Source organism: Chiloscyllium plagiosum, unplaced genomic scaffold (genome assembly GCF_037043375.1).
Source record: "Chiloscyllium plagiosum isolate Xiang-an unplaced genomic scaffold, Cpla_swu_hap1 HiC_scaffold_3, whole genome shotgun sequence".
NCBI classification, from domain to species: domain Eukaryota; kingdom Metazoa; phylum Chordata; class Chondrichthyes; order Orectolobiformes; family Hemiscylliidae; genus Chiloscyllium; species Chiloscyllium plagiosum.
The window spans coordinates 89,546,818-89,567,804 of record NW_028270141.1 but is presented as its reverse complement, the minus strand read 5'-3'; the positions used below and the strand labels follow the sequence as shown (position 1 = coordinate 89,567,804).

The window sequence follows — 20,987 nt, the reverse complement described above, 5'->3', positions numbered from 1 at the left end:
CCCCTCCCTTTTTCCCTCTCTATACCTCTCCCTCACCTTTGATGGTTTGTGTAGTGATTATCACGAGGTCAGCTAAGTAGTCCTCATAGAATATGAGTTCCCTGATTGGGGCTGTTAACCTGGTCCAATCAGGGAGCCTTGGCTGATAGATATAAACAGGTGGGAAGATGTATTTTTTTTCCTGATGATTGTAGTGAACTATAATTTTGACTTGTCTTCAGTTTCTTTAAATAAAAATAAATTGAGAATCTGATTCAAAACAAAATAAACAAACAGGTGGGTCAGATGTTCTGTTTACTCTGAGAGCTGGCTCTAATGGAACTGGATCAGCATCAAAGATTTTCTATGTGTAAATAGCAGGTGGTATTTGGTGGACAAAAGCATGTTCCTGAAGAAATTCACTCGCAATAGTTGACTTTGAATTGGGGTAAGTATTTTTGGCATCATGCTGTTATTTGGGAAGCTTGACTCATTTGAAACTGCCTTCAAAGACTGGGCCTGGTATGTGGAAAAAATGTTTTATTTTTTTCTGGGCAAATAGCATTAGGGCAGATGAAAAGCAATGAGCAATTCTCCTGACAGCTTGTGGACCTGCAGCTTTATTTGGTTATTAGGAATCTAACTTTCCCCGAGGCATCAGATACTAAAACCTTTCAAGAGTTGACGGATTTAGTTAAGGAATATTATGACCTGAGGCCTCCTCTAATTCTGAGATGCGATCAATTTTACTCGTCAATTCGAGAGCCAGGGGAATCCATATCAGGATTTGTGACTAGGTTAAGATGACTGGCAGTGGCATGTGACTTTGGTTTTAACCGTTCTTGAGATGCTGAGAGACCGGTTGGCATGTCAGATTAATGATGTAACAATGCAAAAGCACTTAATGGCTGAAGACCAACAGGACTTCATGCAGGCTCTACAACTGGCTTTATCATTGGAAAATGCAGCAAGTGGAGCATATAAGTGGAAGGATACTCTGATATCCTGAACAGAGGGACTCTAGGTCAGTCCACAACCAAAACCCAAAAACAAAGCCATGCCTTGGCCAAACGGTTAAAATTTTCTTCAGGATCCGAGCTGGCAAGCCATTGTGGTCATTGCCATTATGTGGACCCAAGACAGCAAAAGAGTCCCACTAGACATAAATTGAGTAAGAGAACTCATAGGCCGATATCCAGAAGAGTGCACACCCTGGAAAGTTCACCTACATCTGGTTTAGATCAAATAAATTGCTTAGCAACATACAAATCAGATCCAATCAAAATAAATGTCTGATTTAATGGTCACCTGGTTTGAATGGAGGTTGATACCATGGTTGCTATTTCAGTGATCACAAAATCAATCACAAATAAAACTCGCTCTGGACTCTAAACATTACATTTGTGGAAGACCTTGGCTAGACTGCGAACCTATACTGGGGAACCGTTACAGATGAAGGGTACAACTTCAGTTCTAGTCTCTTATGCGAAACAGCTGGTTGAGTTACTACTGATTGTAAGTGAAAGACTTGGGCCCAAGCTTGAGGTGACCAAAATGGTCAAATGGTGGACAATACTCCAAATGGTAGTCTTGTATATTGGTACAAACCCTTATAGGTATTAATTGTGGTGTACTTTGCAATTGTAGGGTGGCAAGGGGCGAAATTATTTTCGAAAGATTCACCAAGATTGGTTCAATATCTTTCGATTAGAAAATGGCTGCCCGAGTGAAGTCCTGATTAAATACTAGGACATTTTTCAGGAGGGTTAAGGGAGGGTTATCAAAGCAACCCAGGCTACCTTGCATGTTGACCAGGAAGCAATTCCACGATTCTGCAAGGCCTGCCCAGTGCCATTGATTGTACGGGCAAAGGCTGAGGCAGAAATCAGAAGGCTGGAAAGTGAAGGAATCATCAAGCCTGTCCAGTTTGCAGAGTGGGCAGCACCAGTCTTACCAATTGTGAAGCCCATTGGGGCGGTTCACCTTTGTGGGGATATAAAAACAAATGGTAAATTGCTTTTCGCAGCTGGATAAAAACCCAATTTCTTACATTGAAGATTTATATGCAACGGTGGTGGTGGTGGTGGTGGGGGGGAGCTGACCTTCATGAAGTTGGATATGAGCCATATGAACCTGCAATTGCGGTCAGATGAGGAGTCACAGAAGTATGCCACAAATAATACCCATAAGAGTTTGTACCAATTTATGGGACTGCTATTTGGGGTATTGTCAGCCTGTGCAATCTTTTAGTGGACAATAGAAACTTTACAAGTTTACCCCAGGTCACCATTTACCTCAATGATGTGGTACTAACAGGGAAGACCAAAAGGAGTATTCAGAGAACTTGGACATAGTCCTGTGATATTTCTCCCAGGCAGGCATATGCCTTAGAAGGAAAACATGTGTGTTCCAGGCACCCCGAGTGACCGACTTGAGCTACAGATTTGACAAGACTGGGTTACAATTGTTGGAAGATAAAGTGAGAGCAATCAAATGTGCTACAGCTCCCATGTTGGTACTGGAGCTTAGGTATTTCCTTGTGCTGGTGAACTGTTACGGAAGGTTTCTACATAATCTGGCCTCCATCCTGGCGCCTTTGCATCAACTCTTAAAGAAGAGTCAGCCTTGGAAATTATTACATAGCCAAGCCATAGCTTTTAGGAAAATGAAGGAATAGCTATCACCCTGTAAGGTGCTGGCACACTACGTTCCCAAGCAAGATCTGGTTTTGCATGCAATGCCTTCCCATATGGCATTGGGGTGGAATTAGCTCATAGGTGTCCCAGTGGAGAGGAATGCCCAATAGCATACAGAGGACTTCGATTAATGCAGAGTGTAAATAGGCCCAGATAGAGGAGGAAGGTTTGGTGGTCACACTTGGAGTCAGGAAGTTCCACCAATAACTTATGGGTGTTAATTTGCAACATTGATGCACCACAACCCCTGCTAGGTGTAGGAGAAAGTGAGGACTGCAGATACTGGAGATCAGAGTTGAACATGTGGCACTGGAAAAACAGAGCAGGTCAGGCTGATCTTCCCAGACCTGGGGGGAAGGGGTAAACGGCATCAGGAACGCCAATGCTGGGTACAAGATTCCGCTAAGCAAGAGAGATAGTTTACTTAAGGGGATGAAGTTTGATGGATGAGCCACAGGAATGGCTCTGCATGGGTGAGAGGTATGGTCAAGATGATGTCCAGTCCAGTGACGTATAAAGTTCAGGTAGGTGCAATGGTCCTGAAGAAACATGTGGACCATATGAAAGTTGCAAACTCACAAACAGTATGGGAGCATAATGTGCCCAGTTCCTTGACTGCCTTTCCTTCTGTTCCCAAAACTGTGGGCTCTCCTCCTCTGTCAAGCATTGACTTTTGAATCAGAACGACTTGGTGGATGTCACCGCCACGATGCTGCCTGAAGAGGAGAATGAATTTCTTCCGAGATGTTCAGGGCGCAAGAGGCGAGCTACTGTACATTATATGCTGCCCCTATCAGAGGTTGAGGTGGAAGTAGGTACTGCAGATGCTGGAGATTACAGACTAGGTTCGAGTGGTGCTGGAAAAGCACAGCAGGTCAGGCAGCATCCGAGGTGCAGGAAAATCAACATTTCAGGCAAAAACCCTTCATCAGGAATGAGGCTGGGAGCCTCCGGGGTAGAGAGATAAATGGGAGGTGGTGGAGCTGGCGGGGGAGGTAGCTGAGAGTGCAAAAGGTGGATGGAGGTGGGGGTAAAGTTGATAGGTTGGAGACAAGAATAGAGTGGTGCTGGAAAAGCATCGACATTTCGGGCAGGAGCCCTTAATCAGGAATATTCCTGATGAAGGGCTCCTGCCCCAAACATTGATTTTCATGCTCCTCGGATGCTGCCTGACCTGCTGTGCTTTTCCAGCACCACTCTAATCTTGACTCTAATCTCCAGCAGTCCTCACTTTTGCCTGAGAGGAGGGTGGAGTGGATAGGTGGGAAGGAAGATTGACAGATGGGACAGGTCATGAGGACGGTGCTGAGCTGGAAGGTTGGAACTAGGGTAAGGTGGGGGGAGGGGAGTTGAAGGAACAGAGGTTGAGTTGAAGGAACCTGACCCGGTGCTAATACACCCCAGGCAGAGCTACAAAAAAAAGAACTGGCCTAGATTCTCAGACTCAGAGGGGGAGGGATGTAGTGATTGTAACAAGCTCAGCCATTGAATCCTTGGGTCAATCAGGGAGCCCTGGCTGACAGATATAAAGGAGTTTCAGAGGTTCTGTTCACTCAGAGAGCTGGCTCTGAGGGAGCTGGAACAGGGTCGAGAACTCTCCACATGTAAATAAAGGGGGAACTTGGTGACGGGACACCGGCCTCTGTGGAGTTATTTCCGTTTGCATTGATCTTCATGGGCTTTTGTACACAAATTATTCAATGGACAACACGTGATTTACTGGTGGTGATTAAGAGATGAAAAACATACAGTGATTTGGTTATTGGGGAGGATAAAAACTATCCAGTTTTGTGTAAGAGCACCTCTGGGTATGAACATAAAGAAGTGGATTTGATTGTAGAATTGCTTTTATTGTTCATACTGTCTTCCATGGTTCCTGCACTTATACTTGATACTGGATGCTAATTGAATTATAGCTTTAAGATGTATTTTCTTTATAGGCTCAGTGTTGGTGTGAAATTGAAACAACTTTGCACCAACATTTAAACTCATGTTGTGTAGATTAGGTGCTAAGGACCAAATGAACTCACAGCAAAGTAAAGTGAGATTCTGTCTGCTTCACTGCATTGTTAGATTGGAACTTGTCTCTGAATTTCGAATGTAGTCATACTATAACTGTCACATCAATGTGAAGTGAAGTCACATAGACGCTGACACTGCAGCTGTTGAGTAAGCCATTCTTAAGTTACAAAGTTCCAGCAGTGAGCTCAGTCTCTTACCTTGATTTTGGTAGAATGTTGCATTGATGTGATTTTCTGCAGCTCCTTTCGAATATTCATTACTATCAGTCTCCTGACAACTGTCAGCTCTGTTTGTCTTTCTTAGTGTGTATGTTATTATAATTATAATCATTGAAGCTTCGAAATTATTAAAACAAGCTGTTGAAACATTCATATGAAAATCACTTGTCAGCAGTTTTGTTCACTCATTTAAGTGAAAGAGCTAATGTCTATTTAGAGTTGATAAAGTGTGGAACTGGGAAAAGCACAGCAGGACTGATGAAAGATCACGACCTGAAACATCGACTCCCCTGCTCTTCGGATCCTGCCTGACCCGCTGTGCTTTTTCCAGCTCCACACTTCATCGACTCTGACTTCCCAGCATCTGCAGTCCTTACTACCTCCAAGTTAATGTCTAGTTAAACAAGTGGACAGAGCAGTGTCACAGCACAAATAGAAGTTGCTGAAAAAGCTCAGCATCATGCGGGTCAAGTGACCCTTCACAGACTGCAGTTCTGAGGAAGGGTCCCTTGACCCTCCACGTTAATTCTGATGCTGCCAGACTTGCTGAGCTTTTCCAGCAATTTCTATTTTTGTCTTTGATTTACAGCATCCACAGTTCTTTCAGTTTTTATTTAGTGTCAGAGCAGCACTTTCAGACACTATTAAGAAATCCACCAACAGCAATTTCTGGTCTATATTTTCACTTGAATTGCAAATACCACTTGAATAAACTGCTGGATTTTTGAAGTGATGTATGTATGCTGTGCAGTTATATTGCCAAACTACAATTCAGCCTAATATATATATATATAGATACAGAGAATGCATGGCCCAGAAGAAGACTATTCAACCCATTGTATCAGTATCAGACTGATCTATTTACCTTTTCTTTATTAGGTCTTTGGATGTAGGAATCACTGGCAAAGAAAGCATTTGTTGCCTGTCCCTAATTGTCCTTGGGAAGGCAAGACCACTTCCTTGAATTGCTGCAGTTTGTGTTCTGTAGATACTCCCTATGTGCTCTGAGGCAGAGATTTCTAGAATTTTGATCCAACAACAGCAAACCAATGACTATAGATTTCTAAGTGAGCATTGTGAGTGACTTGACAGCAAACTCGCTGATAGTGATGTTCTCGGGTATTTGCTATGTTGATTTTTCTCGATGATGGAGGCTGCACGTTTGGAAGGTACTGGTTGAAGAAACTTCGGTCAATTGCCACAGTGCCATTTTCAGATGGTACACATTGTGCCACTGTCTGCAGCCACTGTTTAAGGTTGTGATTGGAATGCCAATCAAGCAGTCTGCTCTGTCTGTATTGTGTCAAGTTTCTTGAATGTTTTTAAAACTATGCTCATCCAAGAAAGTGAAGACTATTCCATCACACTCTTGAACTTGCATTTTAAAAGGTAGACAGGTTTTGAGGAGTCAGGCAGTGAATTAGTTGCTGCAGAATTCTCATCCTCTGACTTACTGACGAGCCACAGCCAGTCCTGTCCAGTTTCTGATCAGTGATAGGGATTACATAATGGTAATGCAATTGAGTGTCAAGGGGAAATAGTTAGATTTTTTCTTCGTGGAGATGGTCATCACCTGGAATTTTTCCACTGTCATTCATCAGCTCTTGTTTTTACACATCTATTTTATTTGTTTCTTAATATACACACTACAGTAGCGTAAAGTTAATGCCACCTTGCAACACAGACTGTTGTTGTGACAAAAAGGTACTTTGCAAACAAGAGGAGTTTGTTTCATTTCTGTGAAAACAAAAATGCATTAAGAGTTATAAAACACCAAAATATTGTTGTAATTCGTCTTCCCCAAGTCTGTACTGTTATTGCCAAGCACAAATACCATTATTGCCATTACTCTGAATTTTGTGAACTTATTATTTGAGATGTATGTGATCCTTCAGTCTTGCAGCTCTCCACTTTAGGCTGCAGTGGAAGCTCCATTTTAAACTTTTATTGCCACAAATTAATACAGCAGAAGGTTTTTTTTTGTTCATTCATGGGATGTGGACATCATTGGTTAGACCAGCATTTGTTGATGATCCCTATGCAACCACATCACTATGGATTTGGTGTCATGTATGCTAGACCAGGTAAGGATGGCAGTTTCCTTCCCTAAAAGGCATTAGTGAATGAGATTGTCTTTTCCAGCAGATGACAGTGGATTCATGGTTATTATCAATCTCTTAATTTCAGGTATTTATTGAATTCAAATTCCTCCATCTCCCATGACAGGATTTGAATCCAAGTCTCCAGAACATTACCTGGGTCTCTCGATTAACAGTCCAGTGATAATGCCACCAGGCCACTGCCTCCCCTGTGCATAATGGATCCTGGAAATACGAATACAGGGGAACCTCGATTATCCGAACATGATGGGCGGGCACTATTTCGTTCAGATAATCGATTATTCGGTTAATTGATTAAATGCCTTTCCTCTGGAACTCGGAGTCTGCTCCCCATTTAGGAGACTGCAGCAGCATGCAGCGCGCGAGACCCTGCCCTCCCTGCCCTCAACCCTGTGCAATACCCCCCTGCCCCCAACACCGCCCCCAACCCCGTGCAACACCACCCCTGTCCCCAACACTGCCCCCTGTCCCCAACCCCGCCCCCAACCCCATGCAACCCCACCCCCTGCCCCAACCCCATGCAACACTGTCCCCGTTCCCAACCCCACCCCCAACCCTGTGCAACATCGCCCCCTGACCCAACCCCACCCCAAACCCCATCCAACCCCGCTCCCTGCCCCCAAACCCGTGCAACATTGCCCCGTTCCCAATCCCACCCCCAACCACACCCCTAACCCCGTGCAACATCGTCCCTGATCCAACCCCATCCCCAACCCCACACCTAACCCCGTGCAACATCGCCCCCTGTCCACAACCCAACCCCCAACCCTGCGCAAACACCGCCCCCTGTCCCCAACCCCGCCCCCAATCCCGTGCAACACCGGCCCCCCACCCCCAACCCCATCCCCTCACCCCTAGCACCATCCAACACCGCCCCCACCCACCCCCCCAACCCTGTACACATCCACCCCCTCTCCAGAGCAGCTGGATTGAATCCAACAAGACTGCTGCTACTGCAGTTACCTTTGTGGGGTAAATCTCCAAATAGCACACACACACAGCCACAGCCACACACACAACTTTTTACTGCAATGTTTTGACAGGTTCCACCTTTGCCCTGTACGGGACAATGTTGGAGTAATTATCTAGGGGCGGGGGTGGAGGGCGGGGGGAACGGGACAGGGATGGGGGGAGCGGGGAGCTTGCGGAATTCCAGGGAAAGGGGATAGAGATAGGGCAGGCAAATAGTCATTTAGAGACGGTGTCTGTTTAATCACTGTAAACAAAAGACACGATCACTGTTGGAAACACATCTTTGATGTAATGTTTCCAGCGGGACCTTGAGATCTCCTTTGGATAATCCGATTTTCGGAAATTGGTATTTGGATAATCGAGGTTCCTCTGTAAAATGTTTTTCGATGATCTAGTTTGCTTAATTAAACACCCCATAATGGACATATCACCCAATTCCCACCTCCCTTCTCATGACCAGCTTTGACAAAAGATATGACAGTCTAACAGATTTTTTTTGCATGGATGATGCAGACCTTAGTTGATCTCCAGAGAGAAAATAATCCCGTTTAAAAACGACTGAGGAGACAAGTGCAAACAACTCAAGGATTCCTTCCAGGAGTTAAAAACAAATAATAAATAATTTAAAGGTCAGTATTTTTGCAGTGTTCATTTGATTTATGTTGCTGACTGTCAAAATCAAGACTCAGGTCAATAATGGCATGATGGAAGGTGTGGCACTAAGAAAGCAGCGGATTTTAACTGACCCAAGCTGATTCATCATTAAACTAGCTCAGTAAAAATGTTTCTGGGCAGCTGAATGGAGATCAATTAACTACTAAGTCTATGGGAGAAAAAAATTAGCAACCTTTCTGCACTCCATTTGCTGAGAGGTCAAGCACTAAGAGAGAGATAATTGCTGTGAGCAAGCAGAATGAATCGAGGATGAACAGAAAGTGATGATGTATGTTCAGTGACAAGATACGTGACAGAGACTTACACTTGGGCCAATGACTACTCGACTCGGCAAGGACATAAGGACGAGGGAAGAAGACCTGTGAAAAACAATTAGCGCTTCTTCCAAGCAAGCAGTTCTTAATTAGCCATGGCGTGTTGGCAACAGACAATTAGTGTTTTCAATTTTTAAAAAATATTTGACCATCAATTATGATATAGCAGTGAAAATACTTGTTAGGAAATGCTTCTTTCACAATCCCTTCATAAGTAGCAAGCAGAAGCAAAATATTTGTTCAATAATCCTTTATTGTGTTGACCTTAATCTGCATTTTGAAGCCACATGAATCAGTAACATTTAATAACAATGCCTGTTAGTACTGGGATTTGGGAAAGGAGAATGGGGATATTACCTTCGGAGAAACAAGGATGTTCTGTCACCATATCTATTTTAAAATTTCATTCAACTCAACAGGCAAAGCAAACCATTCGTTTGCAGTGGTCCATTACATTTCTGACTACACGATGTTCATAAAATATCAAAATGAGTGAAAAAAAGACGTTAAATCTGTGTTACAGCCTTTTATTACCATTTAAAAATCTGAAACGTTTGACAAAAGGGATACAATAGGGCCTTGCTTTACCATTGTGGGCATCTCTAAGCACTAAAACCTGTCACAGTTGTCAGTCGATTCAAGGATGATGTCTGTTCAGGGTCGAGAGTTTCTGCTGTGCACCTTGGCGTGACTGAAGAAGCCAGTTCTCGACCTGCAGAGCTTTGTGCGCATGTGGCAGGCCTTCCCATGAGGTAGTATGAACTCCCTTCTAACCAGCATTGTGGATGTACACAAACCCCATGTTTTGCACCAGCTCGAGGACACAGCTCACCACCACCTTCTCAAGGGCAATTCAGGATGGACCATAAATGCAGACATAGCCAATGATATCCACATCCCACGAATGAACAAACATTGAGTGCAGGATTTGCTTCCTTTTGTTTCCTTCTCTGTCAATGCACAGTGTCATCTTTGAGGTTTTTGAATATAAAGCTAGATGCTGCTTGATGGAGAAATAATTGTCATTTTGAATGATTGGTGGAAAGCTCCGACCAGTGAAGAATATCAATGCAACTGGTGCATTACAAGAATAATTTCAGAGTAACTTTGAAGCATTTTCTTTGTCCTTCCCAGATCACTGGCCATTTGAAAGTTGAGAAAGCTGTATTTGGCAGGGGAGACTGTATTTGGCCATCTGAGTACAATGTCCAGTTCACCTCAGTTAATTTTTCAGGAGTTGTGCTTGAATGCTTGTGCTGTTGATATCAAAAGCAAGTCCTGGTGATGGTTATTTTCAAATCCATGGTCTGGATGAAGGAGTCTAGTGCCTTTATTTGGTCCCACTGTTCTGAAATACAGTAGGACGTGTGAAGACTTTCCAGATTGATTGTGATTGCTACTTGGTGTTCCTCCCTTCAGTCAGCTTGCTTTAGGGCTGAGATATCGATCTTGCAATAACTTGGTGCTGATTGCAGATAGGAGAAAGTGAGGTCTGCAGATGCTGGAGATCAGAGCTGAAAATGTGTTGCTGGAAAAGCGCAGCAGGTCAGGCAGCATCCAGGGAACAGGAGAATCGACATTTCGGGCATAAGCCCTTCTTCAGGCCTGATTCCTGAAGAAGGGCTTATGCCCGAAACGTCGATTCTCCTGTTCCCTGGATGCTGCCTGACCTGCTGCGCTTTTCCAGCAACACATTTTCAGCGCTGATTGCAGATAGTTGTGACTGAGATGGTCAGAACATACTGGGGAGGGGGAGTCCAAACAATGTGAGTTATGGCAGGATTTGTGGCAAAATTGGATGAGAAATCCAGTGAGGAATATCTTGATGAAGGGAACAGCTCAGTGCATCTTTAAAGTTTCTTCCAAATGACAAGGTGCTAGGCAGCAACAACCTGCCAATTAAGTTAACTGCTGGCCACTAATGTATACAATGACTCCTTTAATTAAACTGTGGAGAACAAAGAAAATGAAGCAGAACGTCAAAATCCAGGAAAGGATAATGAAGGTCACAGGTTCAGTTTAGCATCTGGTGAGATATTAACTCATCCCTCTGAGCGAATGTCCAGTTCCCACTCATGCCTCATTTTCTCAAGCCTTGGGAGGAAATGGTTGAATGAATTGTAATTGTGTGCCCTGCTGCCCTAGCTGTGTCTTATTTCCTGACTCGAGGTATCATTTGCTTGTGCAGTTCTGTATGTAAGTGAGGGTGGGGACGAGGTTGTCTGAAGTGCTCAAATCAAGCTCACTTTTACTGCTTGTGTATATTTTCCCGACACTATAGGGATCCTCTTCCTCAGCCTGTGCTCATATGATCCACTACACCTGAATATATAACAAACCCAGCTATGTCAAGGCACATGCTGTCAAAGGAAAACCTCCATACTCAATTTTAACATCGTTTTGCTATCCACTGTTTAACATAATGCGCAGTATTAAAAAGGTTTTGGTGCTCTGCGCTCTGTAGAATTGCTGGTAAGTAATTGTCTGACACAAAGTGAAGTTAAATCATGGCTAACTAGCTTACATTGCTACTTCACAGAAAGAAAGTCTCGCATTGACACAGCACATTTCACAACTACTGGAGACCCAGTAGCCATCAATGAATTACATATGAAATGTAGCCATTGTTATAATGTGACTCCTCTCCCCACACAGGGACACACGAACAGAATGTCAAGTGAACAGATCACCTGCTTTCAATTTTCCTTAAGAGAAATATTAACCAGAACACCAGCTTGAGCTTCCTGGTTACATCCTTGTGAGATGGCAGTCAGGACCTCAATTCAGTGTCTTCTCAGAAGGATAACATCTTTGGCAATACAATAATACGACACCCTCAATCCTGCACTGGAATCTCAGCCAAAAGCTCAAGAGCTACATTTTATGGTGGGGACATAATATTCATTTCCAAGACTTTTAAATAGCACCAAATCTCCATCCTGGATACTGATGGGACAGCAAGTGGCTCCACGAAGTAATAGTTCTCTGGGGGCAGGGGAGAAGGAATTGAGAGGTGGGTTACGATGCCAAGAGGGGAGGGAAAAAGAGGGTGTGACATATTGGGGTGTGTCCCCGATGTACACAGTGGACCTACTAAATGTTGTGCCTTCCCCTCTATCTCGCCCTTTTTAAAATAGCAATTTTAGGAACAGCCTTTACACTCTGACCTGCCTCTCAATGGTCACATTTTATGAAAGTTAGATTGAGGCCCTTAATTGTTACTTATTGGGCCATTAAAGGTGTCAATAGGCGTAAAGGCAGGTGGCATGGTGGACACCTTACATCTTTCTCCTCACCCCATGTCCTCTGTAACATTGGGGACAGGTTGGTGTGAAGTAGGAAGGAGGTAGGCTAGCCACACAACATGTTTTATGTGCTCGCTTCCTCTTTGCACTAAGAAGGTACCCAGTGGGAGGTCATAAAATCTAGCCCCAAATGTCTTGAATTGGTTTAAAACCCAAAGCCTTTGACAAAGAAGTGATTGTGCTCCCCCTAAGCCTGAGTTAACACCACTATTTAGATGACAATATAGTAATGCTGAACAACTGAACTGAGCTGCTGCTTTAATATCACAGGGGCAGTTCCTATTTACTACTTGAAATAGCATTTAACTTCAAATATTATTCAGTGATATTAACATGCATCGGTTATTTGCTAGATCATTATTTGTGGCTTCAAATTTGAAAGGTTAAGGAACATGATGGCTGCAGAAATTTGAAAGCTACATTTTTCCTTCCTTTACTCTGGTTTCAAACTTGGCATTTGACAAGAAATATTAGTCAGACATAATTACATGGAAGGGAAAAAAAAGGACCCAAAAATATAATTGAAACCAGTTGGGTGAATTAGGACTAGACAGATTTATCACTATGTCCTGAAACTCCCAAGTGGCTTATGCTCAGAAGGTAGAGGGATTTGATTGTGGAATGTATTGTGTAAGAGTGTGTGTGAATGTGAGTAGGAGTGTGTGGACAAACATGTGGGTGTATCCATGCATTCTTGCTTATAAATTAAAAAGTATGTGATCAGGTCTGTGTGTTACTGTGAGCGAGCGAGTGTGTGTATGGACAAGTATGGGATCTGTTATGAATGAAAGACAAAGCTTGTATATGTTAGCAAGAGAGTTTTGACAATGAAAGAATGTGTGTGTGTCAGAAGGTGTGCATAACATATATATGTGCCTGTGAGCCAGTTTGTGTGAGCATGAGACAGTGTTTGTGAGTGCCTGTGGTTTGTGTGTGTGTCAGAGTGGCTATGAGTGAGAGACCATACGTGAGTGCATGTGTACATATGTGTGTAAGACTTGTATATACAATATTTGGATGAATGAGAGTGTGGGTCTGTGAGCAAAAGTGTGTGCATGTGGCAGTGTACACATGAGAAAATATATGTATGCAGCACAAGAGTGTGTGAGAGAGAAAGAGAGTGAGAGAATATGTGTGCACAGTTTGACCATTTCCTGACATCACATTCCCAGCTTCGGAAAGTAAGTTCAAAATTCTAGGCAAATGGTCTCACCAAAGGAGACTGGGATTGTGTCTTCTGCCTCATAATTTAGACCCAAAGACCATGTTCAAGAGCAGATTAGATGATTATTTGTATAGGAATAAAGGGCAAGAACATGAGGGGTAAGTAGGAGATTTGCAATAGGTAATGATGCTCATTTGAAGTGCTGGTATGATACAACATGCCAGTCCTCACCTTTCAACCACTTTACTCTGCCCTAACATCACCATCCAGTTCCTCTATCTCACCATCTATCTACCATGCTCTTTCCTTCCCCTTTCTACCCCCATTTCCTATTCCCTATTCCTTCACCCAGTGCACAAAATACTCAGTGTATTAAAAATCCCCTTGAAAATATCTTATTTTCAAAGCTCAGAATGTCAATCAAATACAGCCATTAAAACTCTCCTTGTAAAAAAAAACTTTGCTCGAGTGCACATTAATCTGTCAAAATAGAATAAAGCCATTCAAAAAAGAAAACAAAATCATAAAATTTAATCCTATCATTTGGTCAGATATCTCTCAATCAAAAAAAAGTCCCCTCACAACTCTAGAAACAACTCCTGTTGAGCTACATATATTAATATGGTTTGAAGGTCAACCATGGGATTACATTACACAGCTGAATACACAGACCCTTCATAGCTCAGAATAATTGACTTTTTGAAGTTGCATTGAAATGGACAACCACATTTCAGTTAGTAAGTTGTCACATCATGATGAGCCGTGTTCCCCTCCCCAGGGGAAATCATATTCATTGTGAATGTGCTGGTTAGATAAACATTTTAATGCCTTGCTGTAACTGGGCTTTTCCTGATGCAAGATCGTTTACAGATGGAAGAGAAAAATTCAGCTCTACAGATGTATGCACAAATGGGTGTGTGCTTTCTTTGTGTAAAATCTATCTTCTAAATCGATGATTATTACACGGTGAAAGATATGAAAAAGATTCAGCACACTATGTGCAAGATTGCATGATATTAGCAAACTCAGCACTGTTTAAAGCACAGCCTTGAATGATTAATAAGAGGCCAGACAGACATGTACATTGTACAATATGATCAGAAAGTTGAACTTCAGATGATCACATTCATTAGGCAGGGGACAGGCAGAATGAATCCATTGCCCTCACAGTGGATGTAGGTGAAGGTTTAAATATTTCTACAATTAGGTTTAAGTTGCATTCGGTCAGTGACTGCTTATGCTTTTGGGGCAGCTCACTGATTGAAAAAGATTAGGACATCAAGCAGCATGGTCAGATCCCAGGGAGCAGTCCTGGGGATAGCTGCAGAAGGTTGGACATTGAAGAGGGAATAATGAAATTGGTTTTTTGTGGTGTCAGGAACAATGCACAAAACTAACTGAGACACATTTTTGTTTGGAAATAAAACACACTACGGTTTCCTTTAAGGCACGGTCCATTCAGCTCAAAATATTAATGGGTGGGTGTGAATGTTTTGAGGATGTTGTGGACCAATCACTTCAAGAACCCTATCTAAGTGGAAGAGCAAGACATCCATGAGAACAGGAATGTAGGTGCTGAGCAATCATTTTCATTGTATTTGGTCCTGGTGAAAAGTAAAGATAAAATGTCAACCCTAGGCTGATCAGAAATAAAATACTTCCCACTACTGGCAATGCTTAACAGTGACATTAGCAAACTCTGAACATCAGCAATGCATCTAATGACATCGAACTCCTGAATAGTTTTGCAGTTAGCAAGCAAAACCTTTATCTCTTGCAGAAAACTTAGGGAGATTTAACTCAAGATGTTCTTGCTAGCTGCAGAGAAGTCATTTGCAAGTTGTCATTTATAAGGGCTAGGAACAGGACACATTTCTGCTCACTCAAACTGGGTATTAAGTGCCACACTGGAAATCCCAGAGAGAAAAGAAAATCAGCAAATATACACAACTATTGAACAACATACTGAACACACCAAACTTCTCACAATTAGAACAGTGCTAAAAGAACAATGCACAATTGACACAATTACAACTCTTGAATGAATGTAACTGGCATTAATATATTCAGTGAAGTTTATTTCCAGTGATCCACAATCTGTTTTACTCTGCCTTATTGTGATTTGTGTTGATCTCAATCCATTTCCCATCTGTTAATGACAAAAGTTCTGACATTTGTTCCTGAATGCAGTTTTCTTTTCTTAATCACTTTAAGTGGGCTCTGGGATTAATGAAGAAGAAGTGATTATTGTTGAAGAAAAATGGTTGTGTCCAAAGAGATGCAAATGGGAGCACATTTACCCCAGGGGGTGGCTTGCCTGGCACCAATCTTCTGAACTCTTGTGCTCAACTCTTCTGAAATTCTCCAGGGAAGGGCATGCCAATTACTAAAAGGCCTCAGGACCCTGCAGCTACTGGCATTGTACCCAGTCAGTGGGGGGACCACCTCATGCAGGAAGCCTGGCAGTTTTAGCGGCACAGGCTGGTGTATGAGGAGGGGGACCTTCTTTGCTGAGTTCCTGGGCACATAACAGGTGTTTCCTCGCTCGCTCTCTCTCTCACACATTCACACACACACAGTTATGAACTATTCCTTCTCGATTCATGAACTATCTCCCACATCACTTCCCAGGTCCCACTTCAGGCAGGTTATCCAGACTTCAGTAAGTTTCCCAACTCCAAACTTGCCTCAATATGCTGGGGCTGCCAGGAATCCCAGCAGTTGATATTCCAGCCTGAAGTCATGCTAGGGCTGTAGTGTTGCTGCCTATTAGCTGAGATGAGGCAGAAGTCACTCCATAAAGCAATTAACATAGCTTCCAGGGTCAAGATGGTCGCTTTTAGATTAGCTTAGATTCGCTACAGTGAGGAAACAGGCCCTTCGGCCCAACAAGTCCACACCAACCCTCCGAAGAGTAACTCACCTCCCCCCTCTGAATAATTCATCGAATAACTATGGACAATTTAGCATGGCCAATTCACCTGACCTGCACATCTTTGGAATGTGGGAGGAAACTGGAGCACCAGAGGAAACCCACGCAGGCACGGGGAGAATGTGCAAACTCCACACAGACAGTCGCCCAAGGCTGGAATCGAACCTGGGATCCTGGCGCTGTGAGGCAGCAGTGCTGAGAGAAAGAGGCACATCCCATAAGATGCAACTATTACATCCATCAGAGCCCTTGCCAAGATATCTGGAGAGTTCCTTGCTTTTGTTGCAATAATGGTGACACTGAAGAATTTAGAGTCATAGAGTCATAGAGATGTACAGCATGGAAAAAGACCCTTCGGTCCAACCTGTCCATGCCGACCAGATGTCCCAACCCAATCTAGTCCCACCTGCCAGCACCCGGCCCATATCTCTGTAACACTTCCTATTCATATACCCATCCAAATGCCTCTTAAATGTTGCAATTGTACCAGCCTCCACCACATCCTCTGGCAGCTTATTCCATAAACGTACCACCCTCTGTGTGAAAAAGTTGCCCCTCAGGTCTCTTTTATATCTTTCCCCTCTCACCCTAAATGTATGCCCTCTAGTTCTGGACTCCCCGACCCCAGGGAAAAGACTTTGTCTATTTATCCTATCCATGCCCCTCATAATTTTGTAAACCTCTACAAGGTCACCCCTCAGCCTCTGACGCTCCAGGAAAATAGCCCCAGCCTGTTCAGCCTCTCCCCGTAGCTCAGATCCTCCAGCCCTGGCAACATCCTTGTAAATCTTTTCTGAACCTTTTCAAGTTTCACAACATCTTTCCAATAGGAAGGAGAGCAGAATTGCACACAATATTCCAACAGTGTTCTGACCAGTATCCTGTACAGCCGCAACATGACCTCCCAACTCCTGTACTCAATACTCCGACCAATAAAGGAAAGCATACCAAACGCCTTCTTCACTATCCTATCTACCTACGACTCCACTTTCAAGGAGCTATGAACCTGCACTCCAAGGTCTCTTTGTTCAGCAACACTCCCCAAGACCTTACCATTAAGTGTATAAGTCCTGCTAAGATTTGCTTTCCCAAAATGCAGCACCTCACATTTATCTGAATTAAACTCCATCTGCCACTTCTCAGCCCATTGGCCCATCTGGTCCAGATCCTGTTATAATCTGAGGTAACCCTCTTCGCTGTTCACTACACCTCCAATTTTGGTGTCATCTTACTAACTGTACCTCTTATGCTCGCATCCAAATCTTTTATGTAAATGACAAAAAGTAGAGGGCTCAGCACCGATCCTTGTGGCACTCCAATGGTCACAGGCCTCCAGTCTGAACAACAACCCTCCACCACCATCCGCTGTCTTCTAGCTTTGAGCCAGTTCTGTATCCAAATGGCTAGTTATCCCTGTATTCCATGAGATCTAACCTTGCTAATCAGTCTCCCATGGGGAACCTTGTCGAACGCCTTACTGAAGTCCATATAGATCACATCTACCGCTCTGCCCTCATCAATCCTCTTTGTTACTTCTTCAAAAAACTCAATCAAGTTTGTGAGACATGATTTCCCACACACAAAACCATGTTGACTATCCCGAATCAGTCCTTGCCTTTCCAAATACATGTACATCCTGTCCCTCAGGATTCCCTCCAACAACTTGCCCACCACCGAGGTCAGGCTCACCGGTCTATAGATTCCTGGCTTGTCTTTACCGCCCTTCTTAAACAGTGTCACCACGTTTGCCAACCTCCAGTCTTCCGGCACCTCACCTGTGACTATCGATGATTCAAATATCTCAGCAAGAGGCCCAGCAATCACTTCTCTAGCTTCCCACAGAGTTCTCGGGTACACCTGATCAGATCCTGGGGATTTATCCACTTTAACCGGTTCAAGCACTTTCTTTTCTGTAATTTGGCATTTCGCAAGATGTCACCATCTATTTCCCTACAGTCTATATCTTCCATATCCTTTTCCACAGTAAATACTGATGCAAAATATTTATTTCGTATCTCCCCCATTTTCTGCAGCTCCACACAAAGGCCGTCTTGCTGATCTTTGAGGGGCCATATTCTCTCCCTAATTACCCTTTTGTTCTTAATATATTTGTGAAATCCCTTTGGATACTCCTTAATTCTATTTGCCAAAGCTATCTCATATCCCCGTTTTGCCCTCCTGATTTCCCTCTTAAGTATACTCCTACTTTCTTTATACTCTTCTAAGGATTCACTCGATCTATCCTGTCTGTACCTGACATATGCTTCCTTCTTTTTCTTAACCAAACCCTCAATTTCTTTAGTCATCCAGCATTCTCTATACCTACCAGCCTTCCCTTTCACCCTGACAGGAATATACTTTCTCTGGATTCTTGTTATTTCATTTCTGAAGGCTTCCCATTTTCCAGCCATCCCTTTACCTGTGAACATCTGCCTCCAATCAGCTTTCAAAAGTTCTTGCCTAATACTGTCAAAATTGGCCTTTCTCCAATTTTGAACTTTAACTTTTAGATCTGGTCTATCCTTTTCCATCACTATTTTAAAACGAATAAGCCCCAAAGTGCTCCCCCACTGACACCTCAGTCACCTGCCCTGCCTTATTTCCCAAGAGTAAGTCAAGTTTTGCACCTTCTCTAGTAGGTATATCCACATACTGAATCAGAAAATTGTCTTGTACACACTTAAGAAATTCCTCTCCATCTAAACCTTTAACACTATGGCAGTCCCAGTCGATGTTTGGAAAGTTAAAATCCCCTACCATAACTACCCTATTATCCTTACAGATAGCTGAGATCTCCTTGCAAATTTGTTTCTCGATTTTCCTCTGACTATTGGGGGGGTCTATAATACAATACAATAATGTGATCGTCCCTTTATTATTTCTCAGTTCCACCCAAATAACTTACCTGGATGTATTTCTGGGAATACCCTCCCTCAGCAAGCTGTAATGCTATCCCGTATCAAAAATGCCACTCCCCCTCCTCTCTTGCCTCCCTTTCTATCCTTCTTGTAGCATTTGTACCCTGGAACATTAAGCTCCCAGTCCTGCCCACCCCTGAGCCATGTTTCCGTAATTGCTATGATATCCCAGTCCCATGTTCCTAACCATGCCCTGAGTTCATCTGCCTTCCCTGTTAGGCCCCTTGCATTGAAATAAATGCAGTTTAATTTATTAGTCCTACCTTGTCCCTACCTACCCTGACTGTTTGACTCACTTCTTTTCTCAGCTGTACCCGTCTCAGACCGATCTCTTTCCTCACTATCTCCCTGGGTCCCAACCCCCACCTTACTAGTTTAAATCCTCCCAAACAGTTCTAGCAAATTTCCCTGCCAGTATATTAGTCCCCTTCCAATTTAGGTGCAATCCATCCTTCTTGTACAGGTCACTTCTACCTCAAACGAGATTCCAATGATCCAAAGATTCTTGATGAAATTCTCGGCTCAGTGATTAAAGGTTTTCAAAAAATAATATTGTTTATAAAACTTACTTCTAGTTATTAGATTGGACTATTCTCATCTGGATGTTTGTTCGAAATAAAAGACTGACATTTTTCAGAGTGCACTTTTGATATGTATGTAGGCTGCATCACTCAAACCCAAAATTTGTTTGGATTGGATGGGATAGACTACAAATATACTGACCAAAAGCCAGTTGTCTGGAAAATAGGATTTACTAATCCCTGGATATCTTTGACATGGTATGCTTGCATGTTCTAGGGTCTGTTTTTGGATCAGGATCTGTATCAGTTTCAAGATTTTTTAAAAATATTTCACTCATGGGTCTGGCTGGACCAGCATTTATTGCCTGTCCCTAACTGCCCTTCAGAAGATGGTGATGAGCTGCTTTCTTGAATTACTGAAGTTCAGGTAGTCCCACAATGCTGTTAGGGAGAAAATTCAATGATTTTTACTCAACAACACTGAAGGAACAGTGATATATCTCCAAGTCATGACGGTGAGTGGCTTGGAGGGGATGTTTCATGTGATGGTGTTCTCATGTATCTACTGCCCTGGTCCTTCTAGATGGACATGTTTTTGGGTTTGGAAGGTGTTGTCTTAGAAACCTTGATGATTTTTTGTAGTATATCTTGTATGGCACACACTGCTGTTATTGAGTGTTAATGGTGGAAGGAATGTATGTTTATGGATGTGTCCCCAATGAAGTGCTTTGTCCTAATGATTTCAAGCATTCATCCAGGCAAGTGAGGAATATTTCATCACACTCCTGACTTGAGCCTTGCAGATGGTGGCCAGGCTTTGAGGAGTCAGGGGAGTTGCTCGCTGCAGCCACTGTATTTGTGCAGTGAGTCCAGTTGAGTTTCTGGTCAATTGTTACCTCCAGCATATTGATAGTGGGGCATTTAGTGATGGTAACCTCATTGCATGTCAAAGGACAGTGATTAGATTGCCTCTTGTTGAAGATGGTCATAGCCTGGAATTTGTGCAGTGTGAACGTTACTTGCCATAGCCTGGATATTGCTGCATTTGTACATGGACTGCTTCAGTATCTAAGAATTTATGAATAGTGCTGAACATTGCACATTCAATGATGAAGATCCCATTTCTGACATTATGATGGAGGGGAGGTCA

At 43.1% G+C, this 20,987-nt stretch overlaps 1 protein-coding gene across 6 annotated transcripts in view; it reads left to right on the top strand.

Moving 5' to 3' along the window:
* Positions 1-20,987, top strand: part of epha7 (eph receptor A7) — a 306,360-nt gene that overhangs the window by 119,892 nt on the left and 165,481 nt on the right. The window lies entirely within an intron of this gene.